The following is a 16,086-nucleotide window of genomic DNA, read 5'->3' as shown; positions in this document are numbered from 1 at the left end:
ATTACGTTTGACGGGGTAGATGTTGAGAAAATGTTTCCTCTAGTGGGAATCTTGATCCAGGAGACAAAGTTGCCGAATAAGGGGGCACTCAGGTAAAACTAATATGCAAATATATTTCTTCTCTCTGTATTGAATGTCTGGAATTCTCCATCCCAAAGAATTGTAGAGGCTAAATAATTAAGTATTTAAAGCTGAGGTAGGTTGATTTTTGAAATATCAGGGAGATGAGGTCAATGATGTTTTGGCATGGAAGAGGAGTTGAGACCTGGTGTGGATCAGCTGTTGAAAGGCAGGACAAGCCTGAAGGACCAAATAGATTGCTTCTGCACCTTTTTTTTAATGCTGTTATACCTCTGACATTTCTTGGTTATACCCTACTTCTCCACCACTTTTGCACCCAAAACTCTCAATTTTGGCATTTCATTTGATAACTAACTTCAAAATTGCTTTGATCCCCAATTCCCCTACTTCAACTTCCACAGATGTCAACTAATCTATATTGTGTGATTCAACTTCTGTTTCACATTAAGTCCCATGTCACCTTTACTGTTTTGCAGCTCCCACAAATGATTTAAAATCACGTCCTTAAATTCAGATCCAGTCTCACTTTTTTGAGAGATTCTGTTCACCTGTAAGGTCTGCAGAATACCACTTATTATTGACTAGCCCCCAGTCATTGCCTTGAATTACTTTGTCTTACTAGCTGTCTCTCTGCCTTCAACAGTGCTCTGAAATCCTAACTCTTTAACCATGATTTTCAATCTGAGAAATTGTTTTAAAAGAGCAGTACCATAGAAATCCAAATAGATGCATTAGGAATTTGAAACATACATTGATTAAATATCCTAATACAAATTATATCTATGTTTATTTTAGAAAAGCTATTCTTTTATATTGCATTATTTACAAGAATGCTTGAAATTGATCATTGAATGTAATAGAAAATAAATATTACATTGTACCTTATTAGATCGACAACTAAACATTTTTGGGTGTTTCAGCATTTCATTGTTTTCAGAAATCCCTGTGATATTTTTCTGAAAAAAATGATGGAGATAGTGTAAATCTGGTTATTTAATTTAGTATTTCATAATGATCATAAAATCCAAAAACTTTCATGTACATACTAAGCTTCTTAATTCATCAAACATGACTGCTTTATAATTCTCTAGGATGACACCAATCTTGCACTTCTTCCCTTTGCACTTGCATGTGACTGAAGATATCAGCATCAGCAGCAGAAAAACACTGGTCACAAGCCTGGGACAAACTAGAGAAAAGTAACACAAGAAACTGTCAGTCTTTCACCAGGCAATGCTTTTTCAAGACAGCACATAATTATTAAGAATGCACATATATACATGACAGTATAGGAGCACGCCATTTAGCATGTGAAACTTATAATGAACTAAATTTTCAACTGGAGTTATTTATCCCACTTCCATGTCGCTGCTGTTTTCCAGTAAACTTTTACATACTTCTTTATCAAATATTTATACAATTTCAATCTGGAACAGCTTACTTGTTCATGGAGAAGTTGTGCTTGTTTTGTTTTACTTTGTTGCCAACATATAGACAGAATAATACAAATTAAAGTAGATTAACCACCTTTTAAATTCATCTTTGAATATTATCTTTGCAGTGAGTAAGATGAGAGTTGGAAACAGTAAACTAGTTATAAATGATTTTTCTTTTCAAAGGATCTTCTTGGTATTTTAATCATAAGATCATTGGAGCAACAGGAAGCCAATCAGTCTGTCGAGTCTGCTCTACCATTTGACAAGATCCAAACTTGTCTGATTATAGCCATTAGTTCACTTCGCTGCCCACTGGCCTGATTTCCAATGCCCCCACATCTCTCTGCACCCTCCTTTCAACCCCAAAAACCCTTGACTGCCAGGGATCAAAAACCTGTCCAGTACAACTTTCAATATATTCAATGATCCATCTCCATTGGTCCCTGAAGAAGAGAATTCCAAATATTTACAACCCTCTTGTGAGAAGAAATTCCTCCTCATCTCTATCTTTAATGGGAGACTACTTATTTTTAAAACTCTGCCTCCTATCTCTAGAAGGTCCATTCATAGAAAACATCTTCTTAGCAACTACCTTTTCAAGCCATTCAGAACCTTGTATATTTCGCATTCATTCATCTAAACTCCGATGAGGAAAGGCCCAACCTGCTCATAGGCATTTCAGGGATCAGCCTAGAGAGTCGTCTTCAAAATACTCTTAAAGAATTGAAGTCTATTCACTTCAGGTATTTGCTTCACTTCTGGGTCAAGGCCTCCTATCTTAATTCGACTTAGAGTGCAGAGCCTTATTTTGTTCTTGTGTTAAAAGGTCAAAATACCTGTTCCCAAAGAAAGAAAACTACACCAAAGAAAAAATGAATGCCAGTGACATTAGTCAGATTAAAAGGCTCAAATGACATTTCACATTTCATTATTTTAACAAAGAGCATTAATCTAATGGCTCCATTAAATAACATACAAGGGAGTATTGCATGTATGTTTAAAGCATTTGTCCAGTAACACCATAGATAACAAATTTTCACATATTTTAACAAACTGTTTTTTTAAAGTGCAGTTGTATTGTACAATGTGGTGCTTAAAAACCTAAAGAAATTAAGTAAGTCATAGTATCCTGAAAATTCAGCAAACTATTTGTAATTTATTTAGCACAATCCATAAGTCCTTAGCTTTCTCACAGTGCAACTTAGTTAAGGAAGAAGACATCTTTCGAGTTAAACACTCATCCATGAGACAACTTCCCTATTCTGCTAGTGGCTACATGAAAGCAGTAGGACTTGATGAACAGCCATGTATTACTGTAATTACTACCCTAGAGGAATTGCTGGATATGTTAAATTATTAAAATAACTTTTTTATGGTTTTGATTGGCTTTCAACCTAAATAATGTTAGTACAATAGGATGTATTTGATTGGCAATTAATTAATCATTGCTCCGATATTTGAGTGCCAAGGTTCCCTCTGATGGCATCTGAACAGCTGAGCAGATTGTTACATTTAGTCCTACTCAGTCACCACAGCTCAGCTTTTCAAAGTTTATTTGTTGGAGCTGTTAGTGTTGCACTATTTTGAAATACCTACTACAAAGGAAAATATTGGAGGTCGATCATTTCAGTCCCAGGACATCAGTTCTGGTGTTCCCCGGGTAGTGTTCTAGGCTCAAACATCGCCAGTTACGTTATCAATGACTCTCATGCTGAGATATGCTGATCATCTGCCATGATCATGCTTTACGTTCTCTCTAACTATTTCCTCTGTGCAGATCTCCAAGGTCTGTGCACAGCAGCGACTATCGAAACCTGAGATTAATGCTGGGAACAACGTTGGCATGCCGATCAGTGTGCGCAGACTTTCCGAGGGTTGCACAGATTAGAGTTAACAAGATTCATAATTCAAACTTTGATCTGATGTTTGGAAGGCTTTTCGACTCATCCTGATCTTGTGACTGTATACCCAGGTACATGTTGTTCTCAGTTGCTCTTTATTGACAACTTTGTTGTCTTGCTACGAGTTGCTGTCACTCAGCATCATTGCGCAATCATTGTTGCGGTTTTCTTCCTTACATTATGTATGTCTGATTGCCGTGCCATACATAGGTCTGAGCTGACTTCTGTTCCTTAGCAATGCAACACCATGGTCAGTATAAATTAATACAACTTGACTGACTGCATATCTTAGAAACCATTGCAGGTATCCAGGTTTTGGTGACAGGAATTCAGCTTTCAGCTCTATTTCCCATGCACAAGTACTCTATTTCCCATAAATAGTTGAGGTAGTTCTCTACCTGCTCACTGGTGGTATATCTGTTTCATTTTGATCTACTTTGAAGAGGGAAGTCCTGTAGCTCTTTCATTCTCACCACAGTGAATGTGGTTTGGATCCACTGAAAGGTTGCAATGTTGACATCTGTACATAATTGTAGTCCTGATGCTGGTCAGTCATTGGTATTTACCAGGTGGAAGATGTCAGGAATTCAATACGCTTTACAATGAGCCTTACAATTATTTGGCAATGATCATGTCTAACAAGAGATAAACTATTTCCTTTGGCATTCAAAGGTATTATTATAGCTGATTTCTCCTCTATCAACATCCTGGAGTAAATGTTGACTAGAGACTGAACTGGATCAGTCATTTTAATATTGTGGTTACAAGACCATGTCAGAAGCTAGGTATTGTGCAAATAGTAACTCACTTCCTCAGTCCCCAGAGTCAGTCCACCATCTACAAGACACAGGTCAGGAGTACAATGGAATACCCTCCACTTGTCTAATGAGTGCAGTTCCAACATTGCTCAAATAGCTTGATACCATCCAGATCAAAACTTGCTGCATGATTGCCAATCCATTCACCACCTTCATCATTCACTCCCATTCACCACTGATGCACAATAATAGCATTGTGTATCATTTGTAATTATTTACATATTGGAACTTAGTGTGATTATATCACTGCTCACAATTGATGATCTGTTGTGCCCTGTGAGGTGGTCTTTTGTAGATGGTACCTTGGATTTGTTGGGGTATGTGTCTTTTAGGATGCGCAGCAGTAATATGTTGTCAATAGCTCCTGTATTAGTTTTGATTTTCAGGCTATGTCAACCTGCCTGTTGTGAACTTGTGATTTTGTTGGTTATAAAAACTTCTGCTCATCTTATACTGTTGATGTAGTGAGTGATGTTGACAATCTGTCAGATTTGGTCATCTTTTAAAGGTTGCATTTCAGTTTTTTGATTGTTCCCTTCATTGATATGTTTGTGTACATGTGGATGACTTTCTGTCTGACAGAATTGTGGTGTTGAAGCACTTCGTGGGCACCTTATTCAAATGCCAAACCAGGCCCCAGATATGAAGTTTGATTTTCTGCTAATGTGTGCGTAATGTCCTTTGGGGCTATAGGCTTTGCATATGTGAGGAAACAGCAAACAATTTCTCTAAAGATATGACAAGCTGCATTCATGATAGATCTTGTTGGTTTGGTACACTTTGCTAACCATTGCAAAAGTGTTATCTGCACCCATAACTATTTGGGCCTGCCACTATGGCTTCATTCTGGCATTCATTTTACACAAGGCTAACGAGGTAAACAAACTATTTCCTCTTGACATTCAAAGGCAATACTGTAGCTGATTTCCCCACTATCAACATCCCGGTGTTAACATTGATACTGAACTGGATCAGCCATATTAATACTGCAGTTAAGTAAGCATATCAGAAGCTAGGTACTGTGCAGTGTTCAGTTCCCAAAGTCTGTCCACCATCTACAAGGCATAGGTCAGGAGTACAGTGGAATATCTTCCACTTGTCTAATGAATGCAGTTCCGATAATGTTCAAATAACTCTACCATCCAGAACAAAACAAGCCACTTGATTGTGTCATTCCATTCACCATCTTCATCATTCACTCTCATTCACCACTGATACACACTGCTATTATTGTATATCATTTATAAATGCACTGAGGCAATTTACTAATACTCCTCAGACAACAGCTTCCAAACCCATGATCTCTATCACTTAAAAGAACAAGGGCAGAGAGGCACAGGAGTTCCATGACCTGTACGTACTGCTCCATATCACATGCCTTCTATCGTTCTCTGCCATTGAGTCAAAATTGTGGAATTTCTTTATTAACAACATGTCCCTACACCACATGGACTGACGCTGTTCAAAATGGCAGTTTACAATCACCATCTGCAGGACATTGGGACGGGGCAATAAATGCTGACCAAGCCAATTATGTCCATGTCCCATGAACAAATAAAAAAAGACTTAGCAAGAATCTCTCAGAGCTGTGCTCTGAACAAGAAACTACAACCCTTACTTCCTGAACTAGGGGCAATTGATACATCACATTTGTTGAGAATTTCATGATGCATATCAAACATTCAAGTCTACACATGCAAGGTAACGTACAAGAATGTAGTCACAAATTCAGTGAGCTGGAGTGAGTTCAAAGCATGTGTAGTCTCCTACCAAGTTTTATAGTAACAATAGGCTTAAAAGGGATGTATGTCTGTGTAGTGCTCTTATTCCTGAAGTTTTAAGGACAGAAATATTAAAGTCACACAGCTTCCATTTTGTGAAAAATTGGAAAATAATGCAATACCTTGCTAGGAATTTTCCATCAACATGAATGTGTAAAATGGAAACAGTTATCAAATGATCCAGGGTCATACTTAAATGTTTTTAATGAAACGAGTTCATAAAAGCAGACAGTACCACATTCTATTATTCAGACATGGATCTGAAGAATGAAAAATAACTATTTCCCATTGCTGTTGAACAGATTGTCCATAGAATTTTAAGTGATTCATCATCTGAAAGGTTAATCTCAGGACAGTGAATCCAATTATATCAATATTTTGGTCATCATGTATGTTACGGATCAGCACATTTTTTTCAGGTCTTTTCCTGAAGAAGCCAGATGTAAGGAGCCATGCCATGCTATGATGTCACCAGTCAATGTTAAAATTAAGCTGCTTGGGTACAGGCTAAGCCATGATGCTGGCAAGATTTTCAAAAGATAGAAACATGTAAAACTTGTTTCTAAAGCCTCAGAACAACCAGGAAGTATTTAATACAAATACTGCAAATGCATACAAGTGCCAAAGTTAGGCCCGTATTAAGAACTAGTAGAAATTAGTACTCTCACAACAAAAGATATAATAGTTCATCTTTGATCATAGTAATGACAAATAATTGAACAATGGTAATCATGTTTGACTATTCTTTATTAAAATAAGCTGTATAAAAATCATTATCCCAAAGCTTTGTGAAATTAAGTAATTTATCTAAGTTCACGAACATATTTGACAACAGCTGCACCTCTTGTTAATTGTGCAGAGTGAAAGACATCTGTGCAGTGGATTGAATTTGCTTTGAACTTATTCCAACAGAGTGCATTTGAATCAAGGCTAGATATTTTTTCACAACCATGCTAACTGTTCCAGTTAACTATTCTGTTGAGTTGTTTTGTTGCTCTAATTTTGTGGTTTCTCTGTGTCTAGATAAAGAAATAAGTTATTTAGATAAACCTAATTTCCTCATACAGGGCTCAGTTATTGGACTGTATTTACAAAGACAACTTGGATTATGTTTATATAGCTGCCAGAATATTTTTATCAAAACAAGTTGCATTTTTTTGTCTCATGCAGTACATACTTTTAAACAGCAGTCAGGGCACAACATAAATGCAGACAACTCAAAAAGACACAGCATGAAACAATTAATACAAACAACATATTTGATTTAGTACATAAGATAGAAGACCACTCATCCTTTTAAGCCTGATCTGTCATTCATCTGGTCATGACCGTTTTATCCCTCAACTACATTTACTCACCATTGATGCATATCCTTTGATACACTTACCCAACAAAAATCTTTCAATGTCGGTCTTGAAATTTTACTTAACCCAGCTTCGAAAGTCTTTTGGGACAGTGTTCCAGATTTTTGCTACCCTTTCTGTGGAAAAAGCGTTCTAATTTAAAAATGTACTCCCCTTGATCTGGAGCTCCCAGCAATGGAAATGATTTACCCTTGTCTACCTTTTAATCCACTTTATCATTTTAATCACTTCTATTAAATCAGCATTTCAGATTCAAAGAAATACAGGTCAGATTTATGCAACCTATCTTCATAATTTAACTTGATAAGCCCTGGTAGAATTTTGGTGAATCTACACTGTCTGAAGCCGATATGTCCAAAACTAAATACTGTATTCCAGTTGAGACCCAATCAAAGCTTCCCTATTCTCCCAGCTTTGTATTCCATTCTCTTTGAAATAAAGGCCATTACTTCATGATTTTTGGGTTTTTTTGTACCTATGCATTTTTAAAAATAATTTTTATACGTGGGCACCCAGATCCCTTCACGCCTCCACAGCTCCTATTCTGTCATTATTAGAAACTGTTTGACTAGTCACCCTTGGACATTAAATTGAATGCCTTGTGTAAACATAATTTTGTTAAATATTTGCCCTGTACACATGTTCTGTGTATGCCTTTTTGTACCTTGCTGCTTCCATCTATACAATGTACTGGGCTTCCCAACATAAATTATTTTATAAACTTTATGCAGCATTACTGACTTGGGTGAAATAGTAATGTGTTATGAAAAGCTGAAGCTGCAGTACAGTTAATTCACACATTCCACAAATCCGAGCACATTCTCCACATCTATTGTCTCATATATCCCAAACAGGTTCTTATGCATTTTAATTAAGTCTTAATTCTGACACAAAGATTAGCCAGGTGGTTGACAATGAGAAAGAAGATCTTAGGTTAAAGGAGTGTGCTGTATAGATGGATTGGTCAGATGGGCAGTTTAGTGGTAGATGAAACTGATCAGTGTGAGATGATGCACTTTGGAAGAATGTAACAAGGCAAGCGAGTACTCATTGAGTGGTAGGACACCATCTACTTTACTGAGCTTCCTAGATCGTAGAATCCCTACAGTGTGGAAACAGGCCATTCGGCCCAACAAGTCCACCCCTCCAAAGAGCATCCAACCCAAACCCATCTCCCTACCCTTTCCCATGTCTAATCCACCTAATTTACACACCCCTGGACACTACAGGCAATTTAGCATGGCCAATCCACCTAACCTGAACATCTTTGTGGACTGTGGGAGGAAACTGGAGCACCCGGAGGAAACCCACGCAGACATAGAGAGAACGTGCAACCTTCACACAGACAGTTGCCTGAGGGTGGATTGAATTTGGGTCCCTGGTGCTTTGTGAGGCAGCAGTGCTAACCACAGAGCCACCGTACCGCCCATAAAATGAAAAACCATCATGGGGTGCTTGTCCACAAATCACTGATGGTGGCAGGACATGTTAATAGGATAGTTAAGAAGACATGTGGGACACTTGTCTTTATCAGTCAAAGCATAGATTATAAGAGTAGCGAGGTTACAATGGAGCTGTATTGAACTTGTGGTTAGGCCACAGCTAGAGTACTGTGTGCACTTCTGGTTACTATATAGAATGGATGTGATTGTGCTGGAAGGGGTGCAGAGGAAATTCACCAGCATGTTGTTTGGGATTAAGTGCATTAGCAATGAAGGCAGGCTGGACAAGCTCAGGTTGTTTTCTTTGGAGCAGAGAAGGTTGAGTGAGGAGCTAATAACAGTGAGATTATGAGGAGCATGGACAAGATGAATGGAAAGCAGCAGTTCCCCTTAGTTGAATGGTTAGTAACAGGGTTACACACTTTTATGGTGGAAGGCAGGAGGTTTAGATGGAATTTGAGGAAATGCTTTTTCCACCCAGATGGTGGTAGGGGCCTGGAATGCATTACCTGGGTGGATAATTGAGGCAGGTGACCTCACAACATCTTAAAAAATACTTTGATATGCACTTGAAGTGTCATAACATTCAAGGCAATGGCTTAAACTGGAAAATGGCACTAGTATAGATTTAGCATAGCTTTTGCGGTACAGATTAAATGGGCCAAAGGGTTTCATTTGGACTGGATAATTCTATGATTCACATCACAAGGCAATTCCTACCTCCACATAATTTTTCTGTAACCTTCTCAAATGTTTATTTGCTAAGATTATTGCCATTTTTCAATTTATGGCCATGATCTTTAGTTCAACAAATTGTGTTAGATATTATATTTGAATGACTGGAATGATCTCCAATTTTTAATTATAAAACTTGGCAGTAGTTAATCACATAACATTTTTCATGATTTACCCTTAAAATTAAGAACTGAATCATAAGTAAACCTAAGAGGTGTCATCAGTGCAAAGTCTCTAATTATTGCTGAAAAAATTACAAAAGCTTTCCATATAGTTGTACTCTGGTAAATAAAATTAGTATTGTACATCAAGTTAACATTTTCAAGTTATATTTGGAAAACCGTGGCGAGCAACATGCTTGCTAGTGAAGTCAATATGGTAGAAAGGGAATATAGCTCTGCAGTTGCAGATATGCATGTGCTGTGGCGTATTGCAGATTATTCAGAGTCCAAGTTGCTGTGGCAACATGCACTTTTACATGTATATTGTAGGCTGACTGCATACATACATACGCATTGTTGGAATCCCTAGTTGGAACTGAATTTGTTCAGCAACTGTTCTAAGATTGTCAAAATAACTATGTTTCAACATCTTTATATTGTCTGGCTCCATATCAAATTCTGACTGCCAGGATAAAGTTCTGCACATGTGCACTTAAGGATATATAAATGGATATCTATTAGTGTACATAGAGACCAGGAAATTTTAGATGCCGATTTGCAACAGTACACAATCAGCAGTATATCTGGACCCCAAAGAGCAACTGTATCTTTAGAGATGTCAGGATGTAAGTACTCCCCTTTTGAAGGGGAGATTTCCACCCATGTTCTTTGAAGGCAACATGAAAGATCAGATAAAACAAAATCTTGAATAAACTAAGGATGAGGCTCACAATCAGAAGTCAATACATCTGCCTTTAATTTTATGTTGCTGTGCTAGTAGATTTTGGCAACATGCCTTCCTAGTTCAGTTTTTTAACTGGAGAGATCTCTTTTTTTTTCCAAAACTAATGCGATTTACATTAATTCTAGTGCAAATGTAAACCTAAAATTGTAATGCATTGGTTGAGACATAAAGTAGCTCTACAGATCCAATGTTCAATCAAGAATATCTATACAAGCAAATTACATCTTTCCAAAAAAGGAAATCAATTTCTAAAAGTAAAATTAGGCAGAAAGTCAAATTTCTTTGCTTACCATTTAGCATGGTATACTGAATAATCCACAATATTGTAAATCGATGGTCAAGAAGTAATTACTGGTCATTGTCAAGCTTCTCTGATGCAGAAGTTTAATTTCCACACCTCCTTGTCCATTTTTCCCCCAAACAAGCATGCATTTATGCAGATCATTTATACATTGATTAATCCTCTTTAGTTAACTTCATATTGAACCAGCCTTGATCGCTGTTACGCATTAAATGCCATGACCAGAGAGACAGAATTCTCTGCTTACCCTCGATTTCATTCAGCTCAAGCTTAATTAACTTCAACAAACTTCCGTGACCAGTTGCCAGACTTTCACTTTCGTCAAACAAAAAAAAACTTGCTATCAAATTCTTCAACAATTCCTTGGCAAGCACTTGGAATAGTTTATCTGCACTGCAAAGCTTTCAGTCACTGGTATTTTAAACACTGTGTATGCTGTTAGGCTTAATATTTCATCTATTAACTAAGCAACACAAACTCATGATTTTAAAAATTCTAAAAGTTGAAAATAACGAGGCTCAATCAAACTTGCAAAAATGACTAATAGTTAAGCATCCAAATGAAGATGTGATGTTTGAGAAATGTGGTCTCTGAGTTATGTTTGAATTATTTTATACATGGATTAAAACCTCAGGAGTAATTTATACAATGGAAAACTAAAATAAACATGAATACTTTTTCCGAGTAATGAGTGCAAATCACCCTATGGCTTAGATGGTTTTGAAATTAATTTGAAGCCGTTTGAAAACCTGATACAACTGTATGGGATTGTGACACTTAGAAGTACCTGCACACAAAGAGAAAGCCTACTATTTAAAGCTCATTTTTCATTATAGCTGTACTAGTAATAACAGAGACTTGATTCAGAGAAGGTAAAAATTGGAAACTTACTATTCCTGGCAACCAGATATTCAGCAAAAGTGGGGGATGAGTAAAATGAAGCAGTGGATTGGCAGTATTGATCAAATAAATTATTTTACCGCAGGAGAAAGATGGCATAATCGAGGGATCAAGGAAAAAACTATTTGATTGAAATTCAAGGATAATAAATTGTTCCTTAATTCCATTCTACATAAAAAAGTAGAACCTTAAAAAGTTGTCTCTGTATCAGTCTCAGTATTATATATGAAAAGAATTAGAACAAGATGGTTTAAAGGCTCGGGGTAGCAACAAGTTGCAGGAGGGAATGCTTCAGATTCCTGGGATTTTGGGACCAGTTGTATCACAGATAGATTGATGGGTTACAGTTAAACAGATTAGCGATTTATAACCCTACAAGAAAATCAACAGCTGCTATAGTGTCCTAATGTGGCAGAGAGTTGGACATCAACATTTATTATGAAAATGTTGAAACAAAGTGCAGACAGGACTGGGAAAGATAGTTAGAAATATTATAAAATGAGGTAGGCTAATTTGGGGTGCATCAAGAATGATAGATGCAGAATAGATTTACCAGTATTGTACCAGGGATCAAAAACTACAGCTACACAGAGAATCTTCAGCTGGGGTGATTGATTGCCTTGAATCAGAGATGGTTTAATGGAAATTTTATACAGTTGTTCCTGATCATGAACATTTTTTATAGAATAGAAATGGAGAAACTGTTTCTAGTAGCACAGGAGTCCATAACCAGAGAACATTGCTGTGGTATGATTTCTAAAAGAACTAGATGATGCCTGTTTTCATGCAGCAAGTTTTTGTGATCAAAAATGCACTGCCTGAGAGGGTGGGGAAGCAGATTCAATACTAAATCTCAAAAGGGAATTGGATAACAAAATACTTGAGACTTTGTAAGTAGGACTTTGGAAATGGAACAATGGGGTGAGAGTATTTGGTTAGCTACAAGCCAGCATTCTCTTTTTCTGTGCTATAATGTTCTATGATTTCTGAAAGGAGACCACTTCTAAGACACTTTGGAAAGAATATTCATGCCATGCAAGAAGATCAAAGCCATTGTTAACAAAAGCTAAATCTTCCAAGTTTACTATCAAACTTCTCTTCAATTGTTGGTAAAAGCAAAAATATAGAACAATTTAAAATTTGCAATGATTAAGAGCAAATATTACAAATTTGCTCTCCAATTTATTTATCAATTCATGGGATACGTGATTGCTGGCTGGGCCAGCAATTATTACCAGTACTAACTGCCCTTGAAGGTGGTAGTGAGCTGTGTTTTTGAACTGCCACTGTTTGTTAGCCACCGATACATCACAATGCTGTTTGTGAGGGAGTTCCAGGATTTTGACTGTGAAATTGACACGGAAGCAAGAGCAATACACTTCCAAGTCAGGATGGCGAATTGCATGGTGAAGAACTTAAGGATGGTGGTGCTGTATTATACTGGTTACCCTTATCCTTCTAGATGGTGGTCATCATGTGTTTGGAATATGCTCAAACTGTATGTTCGCATCAAAAGTGGAAAAGCAATACCATAATTTTGCATGGAAAAATGACAAAGGTTTGTCACCTGTTGTACTAATCAATTGGAGCAGCTTACATAAATAACAGTGCTGAACAGAATGAGGATGTCCCTCAGATTGGATGGCAAATTTCAGAATGAATACTTGGCTGTATATCTTGTGGAGATTTTACATTTGTTTGCTGTTAAGTCAAGCTATTACTTTGTTTCAATTGGGAACACTTTTGATGTCACAACGTTTGATGTTACATCACCAATCCTACAGAATTATATATGGCAATAATGTGCACTGCAATTGAGGTGTTGTAAGTGTACTTAAGAACTGAGGGAAGAATTAGCTTTCTGGACTTTGAAAGGACTGCAGACTGCTCACAAAAAGCAGACATTTCAGTTCCAGGACTACAGGAGCTGAAGAGGGTTGTGGGGGATTTTACAAAGGCTGTTATTTCACAATCTAACAGACAATAATGAAACACAATTCCTACTTGCTTATGATAGCCAAGATACATCCATGATACTCCTCCTGTACTGACTTGCTCTCTAATGTATACCATGAGTTCAGATGAAACATCACTTAATGCAAGTGCTGTGCATTTAAATGCCACAAAAGAGCTGGTTCACTTACTCAAAGATGCTGAATACTGATTCTGCACAGTTTCTGGAATCATTTGCTGACAACAGCTGTCTTCCCCCGTGGCAAGGATATTCCAATCTCAAGCTGAGGTGATTGTACAAATTAAAGGTAGACTGGAAACCTACTGGAAATGTTTTCTGCAGTGTAACAATAGCCATATTCCATTATTATTCATATTAACTACTAACAGTATTCTGCACATGTAGGGTGCATAGATAAGTTAATTTTTTAAGGGCTCTGAAAAAGTGATGATTTGTCCAGGATCCATAATGCAAATAGTTAGGTTTCATTGCAGCATATTGTCAATATTGTGGTTTAAGAGTTATATTCTGATCCCAGCTGATATTCTTCCTAGGCAAGTGAGGTTGCAGTCTGAAATCTGGCTCAATAGATCATTGTTTTGTTTTGGTTTTAACGAGGTGTTCTCTCACTGAGATATAAGCACACAATGTTGCCATTTGGTTTTAACAATAAAGCAGCTGTTTATCTCACGCAAGAAATGAAAATAGAATAGGATAAACCCAAACTATTAATACACAAGTTTAGACATTTTGAAAAACAAAGTAAAATAGAATTCCATTAATCCCCAAAGCACTTCTTTACAGATGCCAAAAATATCCTTGTACAAAACTGGCACGAGAGAAAAAGTCTTTTCTACTAATACTTCAATGGGTTTAATATAACTGTAACTTTAAATCCCAGTCTGGAAAATTTTATAGCTTTTTTTCTGGTATCTTTCATATGCCTGCATTTAAATGTTCTTGGCCTCAAATAACCTCTTCAGGGTCTTATTCAAACACTTCTGGTCTGGAACTATTACACAACTCCTTACTTTAAGGTCATCTATCTTTACTGTCTTCTCCCTCTCTCAGGAGTCTGCTTTATATGTCTTCATCCAAGGACTCATATAGAACTGCCCCGAACTGAAACTAGCCCTAGCTATTTCCCTAAGCTTAAAGGTCCAGAACTTTGTCACATAACCCATGATGCACGCATATTTACCTTGTTCAGTTGGAAACTCTCCTAATGTACACAAAAAAGCCATTTGTTTTGAAAGTTACCTGTCTATCAAGTTGGTTAAAAAAAATCACCATAGCTAAGGAAATATTTACTAGGTAATAATCAGATTTATAGATGCAGAAAAATCCATGTCATTAATTCAAAATTAAAAACATTATTATACAATCTTATCATAGAATCCCTACATTGTGGAAGCTGGCCATTTGACCCTTTTGAGTCACCAGTGACCCTCACAGCATCCCTCCCAGACCCCCCCACCCCCACCCCCACCCTCACCCTCACCCTCACCCCCACCCCCACCCTATAACCCTCTAATCCCATCTAGCCTGCATGTTCCTGGATAGTATGGGCAACTTAACATAGCCAATCTTTGGACTGTAGGAAGAAACTGAAGCACCTGAAGGAAACCCATGCAGACACAGGGAGAAAGTTGCCAGAGGGTGAATTCGAACCCAGGTCCCTGGCTCTGTGAGGCAGTAGTGCTAACCATTGAGCCACCATGCTGTCCTAATTCCCATTCCCTGATTGGGAAACAAACCTGGACCGCAGTGGTGAGAGCACTGAATCCTAATCACCAGACCACCAGGGAAAGTCTAAAATATATATGAATCACACACTATATCATAGTTACAACAGGGTGAATTAAATTCAGTGCTTTCCAAATGATCCGATATCCGAGTTAGCTATCATCCCTTATATATTGGATTTATACAGATCTACTCATTTTTTTTGATACTCGAGTCAGTTCAGCCTCTAGCAATCCCAATACAAAAATTGTAATTTATCTAAACATATCTTTTGTAATTGATTTTCACATTCTGAAGATAACTCTGTTCATTTGACTCAATGTTAATTTCACTTTCTTTTCACAGATGCTGCCAGACATGGTAAGTTTCTCCAGCAATTTCTGTTTTTGTTTCCACAGTTTTTTATTTTAAGATAACTCTGAAGTTGTTAGTGGGTCAATGGTAATAGAGTGTTTGAAACCAGTTGTGAAACATCTGTATGATATCACTGTTAAAGCATGCTGGGCCTATATCATCAATGCAAAAGAGTGAGAGTGGCCCAACGGTCGACCAGCAAGGACTGAATGGCTCTAGGGAACTAATAGATACATATTTCTGGGGAACCAGTCTAGGACGCCAGACAAATTGGAGGGCTAGGGTGCCTGGAGTAAAATGGAGCAGGGGAGGTGCAATTTCAGGGATAGGGACTGATTTGCTTTATAGATGGGGCAGCAACTGGAAC

General features: G+C 37.4%; 1 long non-coding RNA gene across 1 annotated transcript; it reads right to left on the bottom strand.

Annotated features, from left to right (window-relative positions):
• Nucleotides 1-956: 956 nt before the first annotated feature.
• On the bottom strand, nucleotides 957-10,977 carry LOC125485458. Its single transcript, XR_007264179.1, has 3 exons — nucleotides 10,755-10,977; nucleotides 1,128-1,270; nucleotides 957-1,037 (listed from the first exon to the last, which is right to left on the bottom strand). It is a non-coding gene; the product is annotated as an uncharacterized LOC125485458 (long non-coding RNA).
• Between the last annotated feature and the right edge of the window lie 5,109 nt (nucleotides 10,978-16,086).

The sequence above is a fragment of the Rhincodon typus genome, chromosome 19 (genome assembly GCF_021869965.1).
Source record: "Rhincodon typus isolate 14 chromosome 19, sRhiTyp1.1, whole genome shotgun sequence".
Classification (NCBI taxonomy): Eukaryota; Metazoa; Chordata; class Chondrichthyes; order Orectolobiformes; family Rhincodontidae; genus Rhincodon; species Rhincodon typus.
Note: the sequence above shows the minus strand (reverse complement) of the source record. Positions and strands in the feature narration are given on the sequence as shown.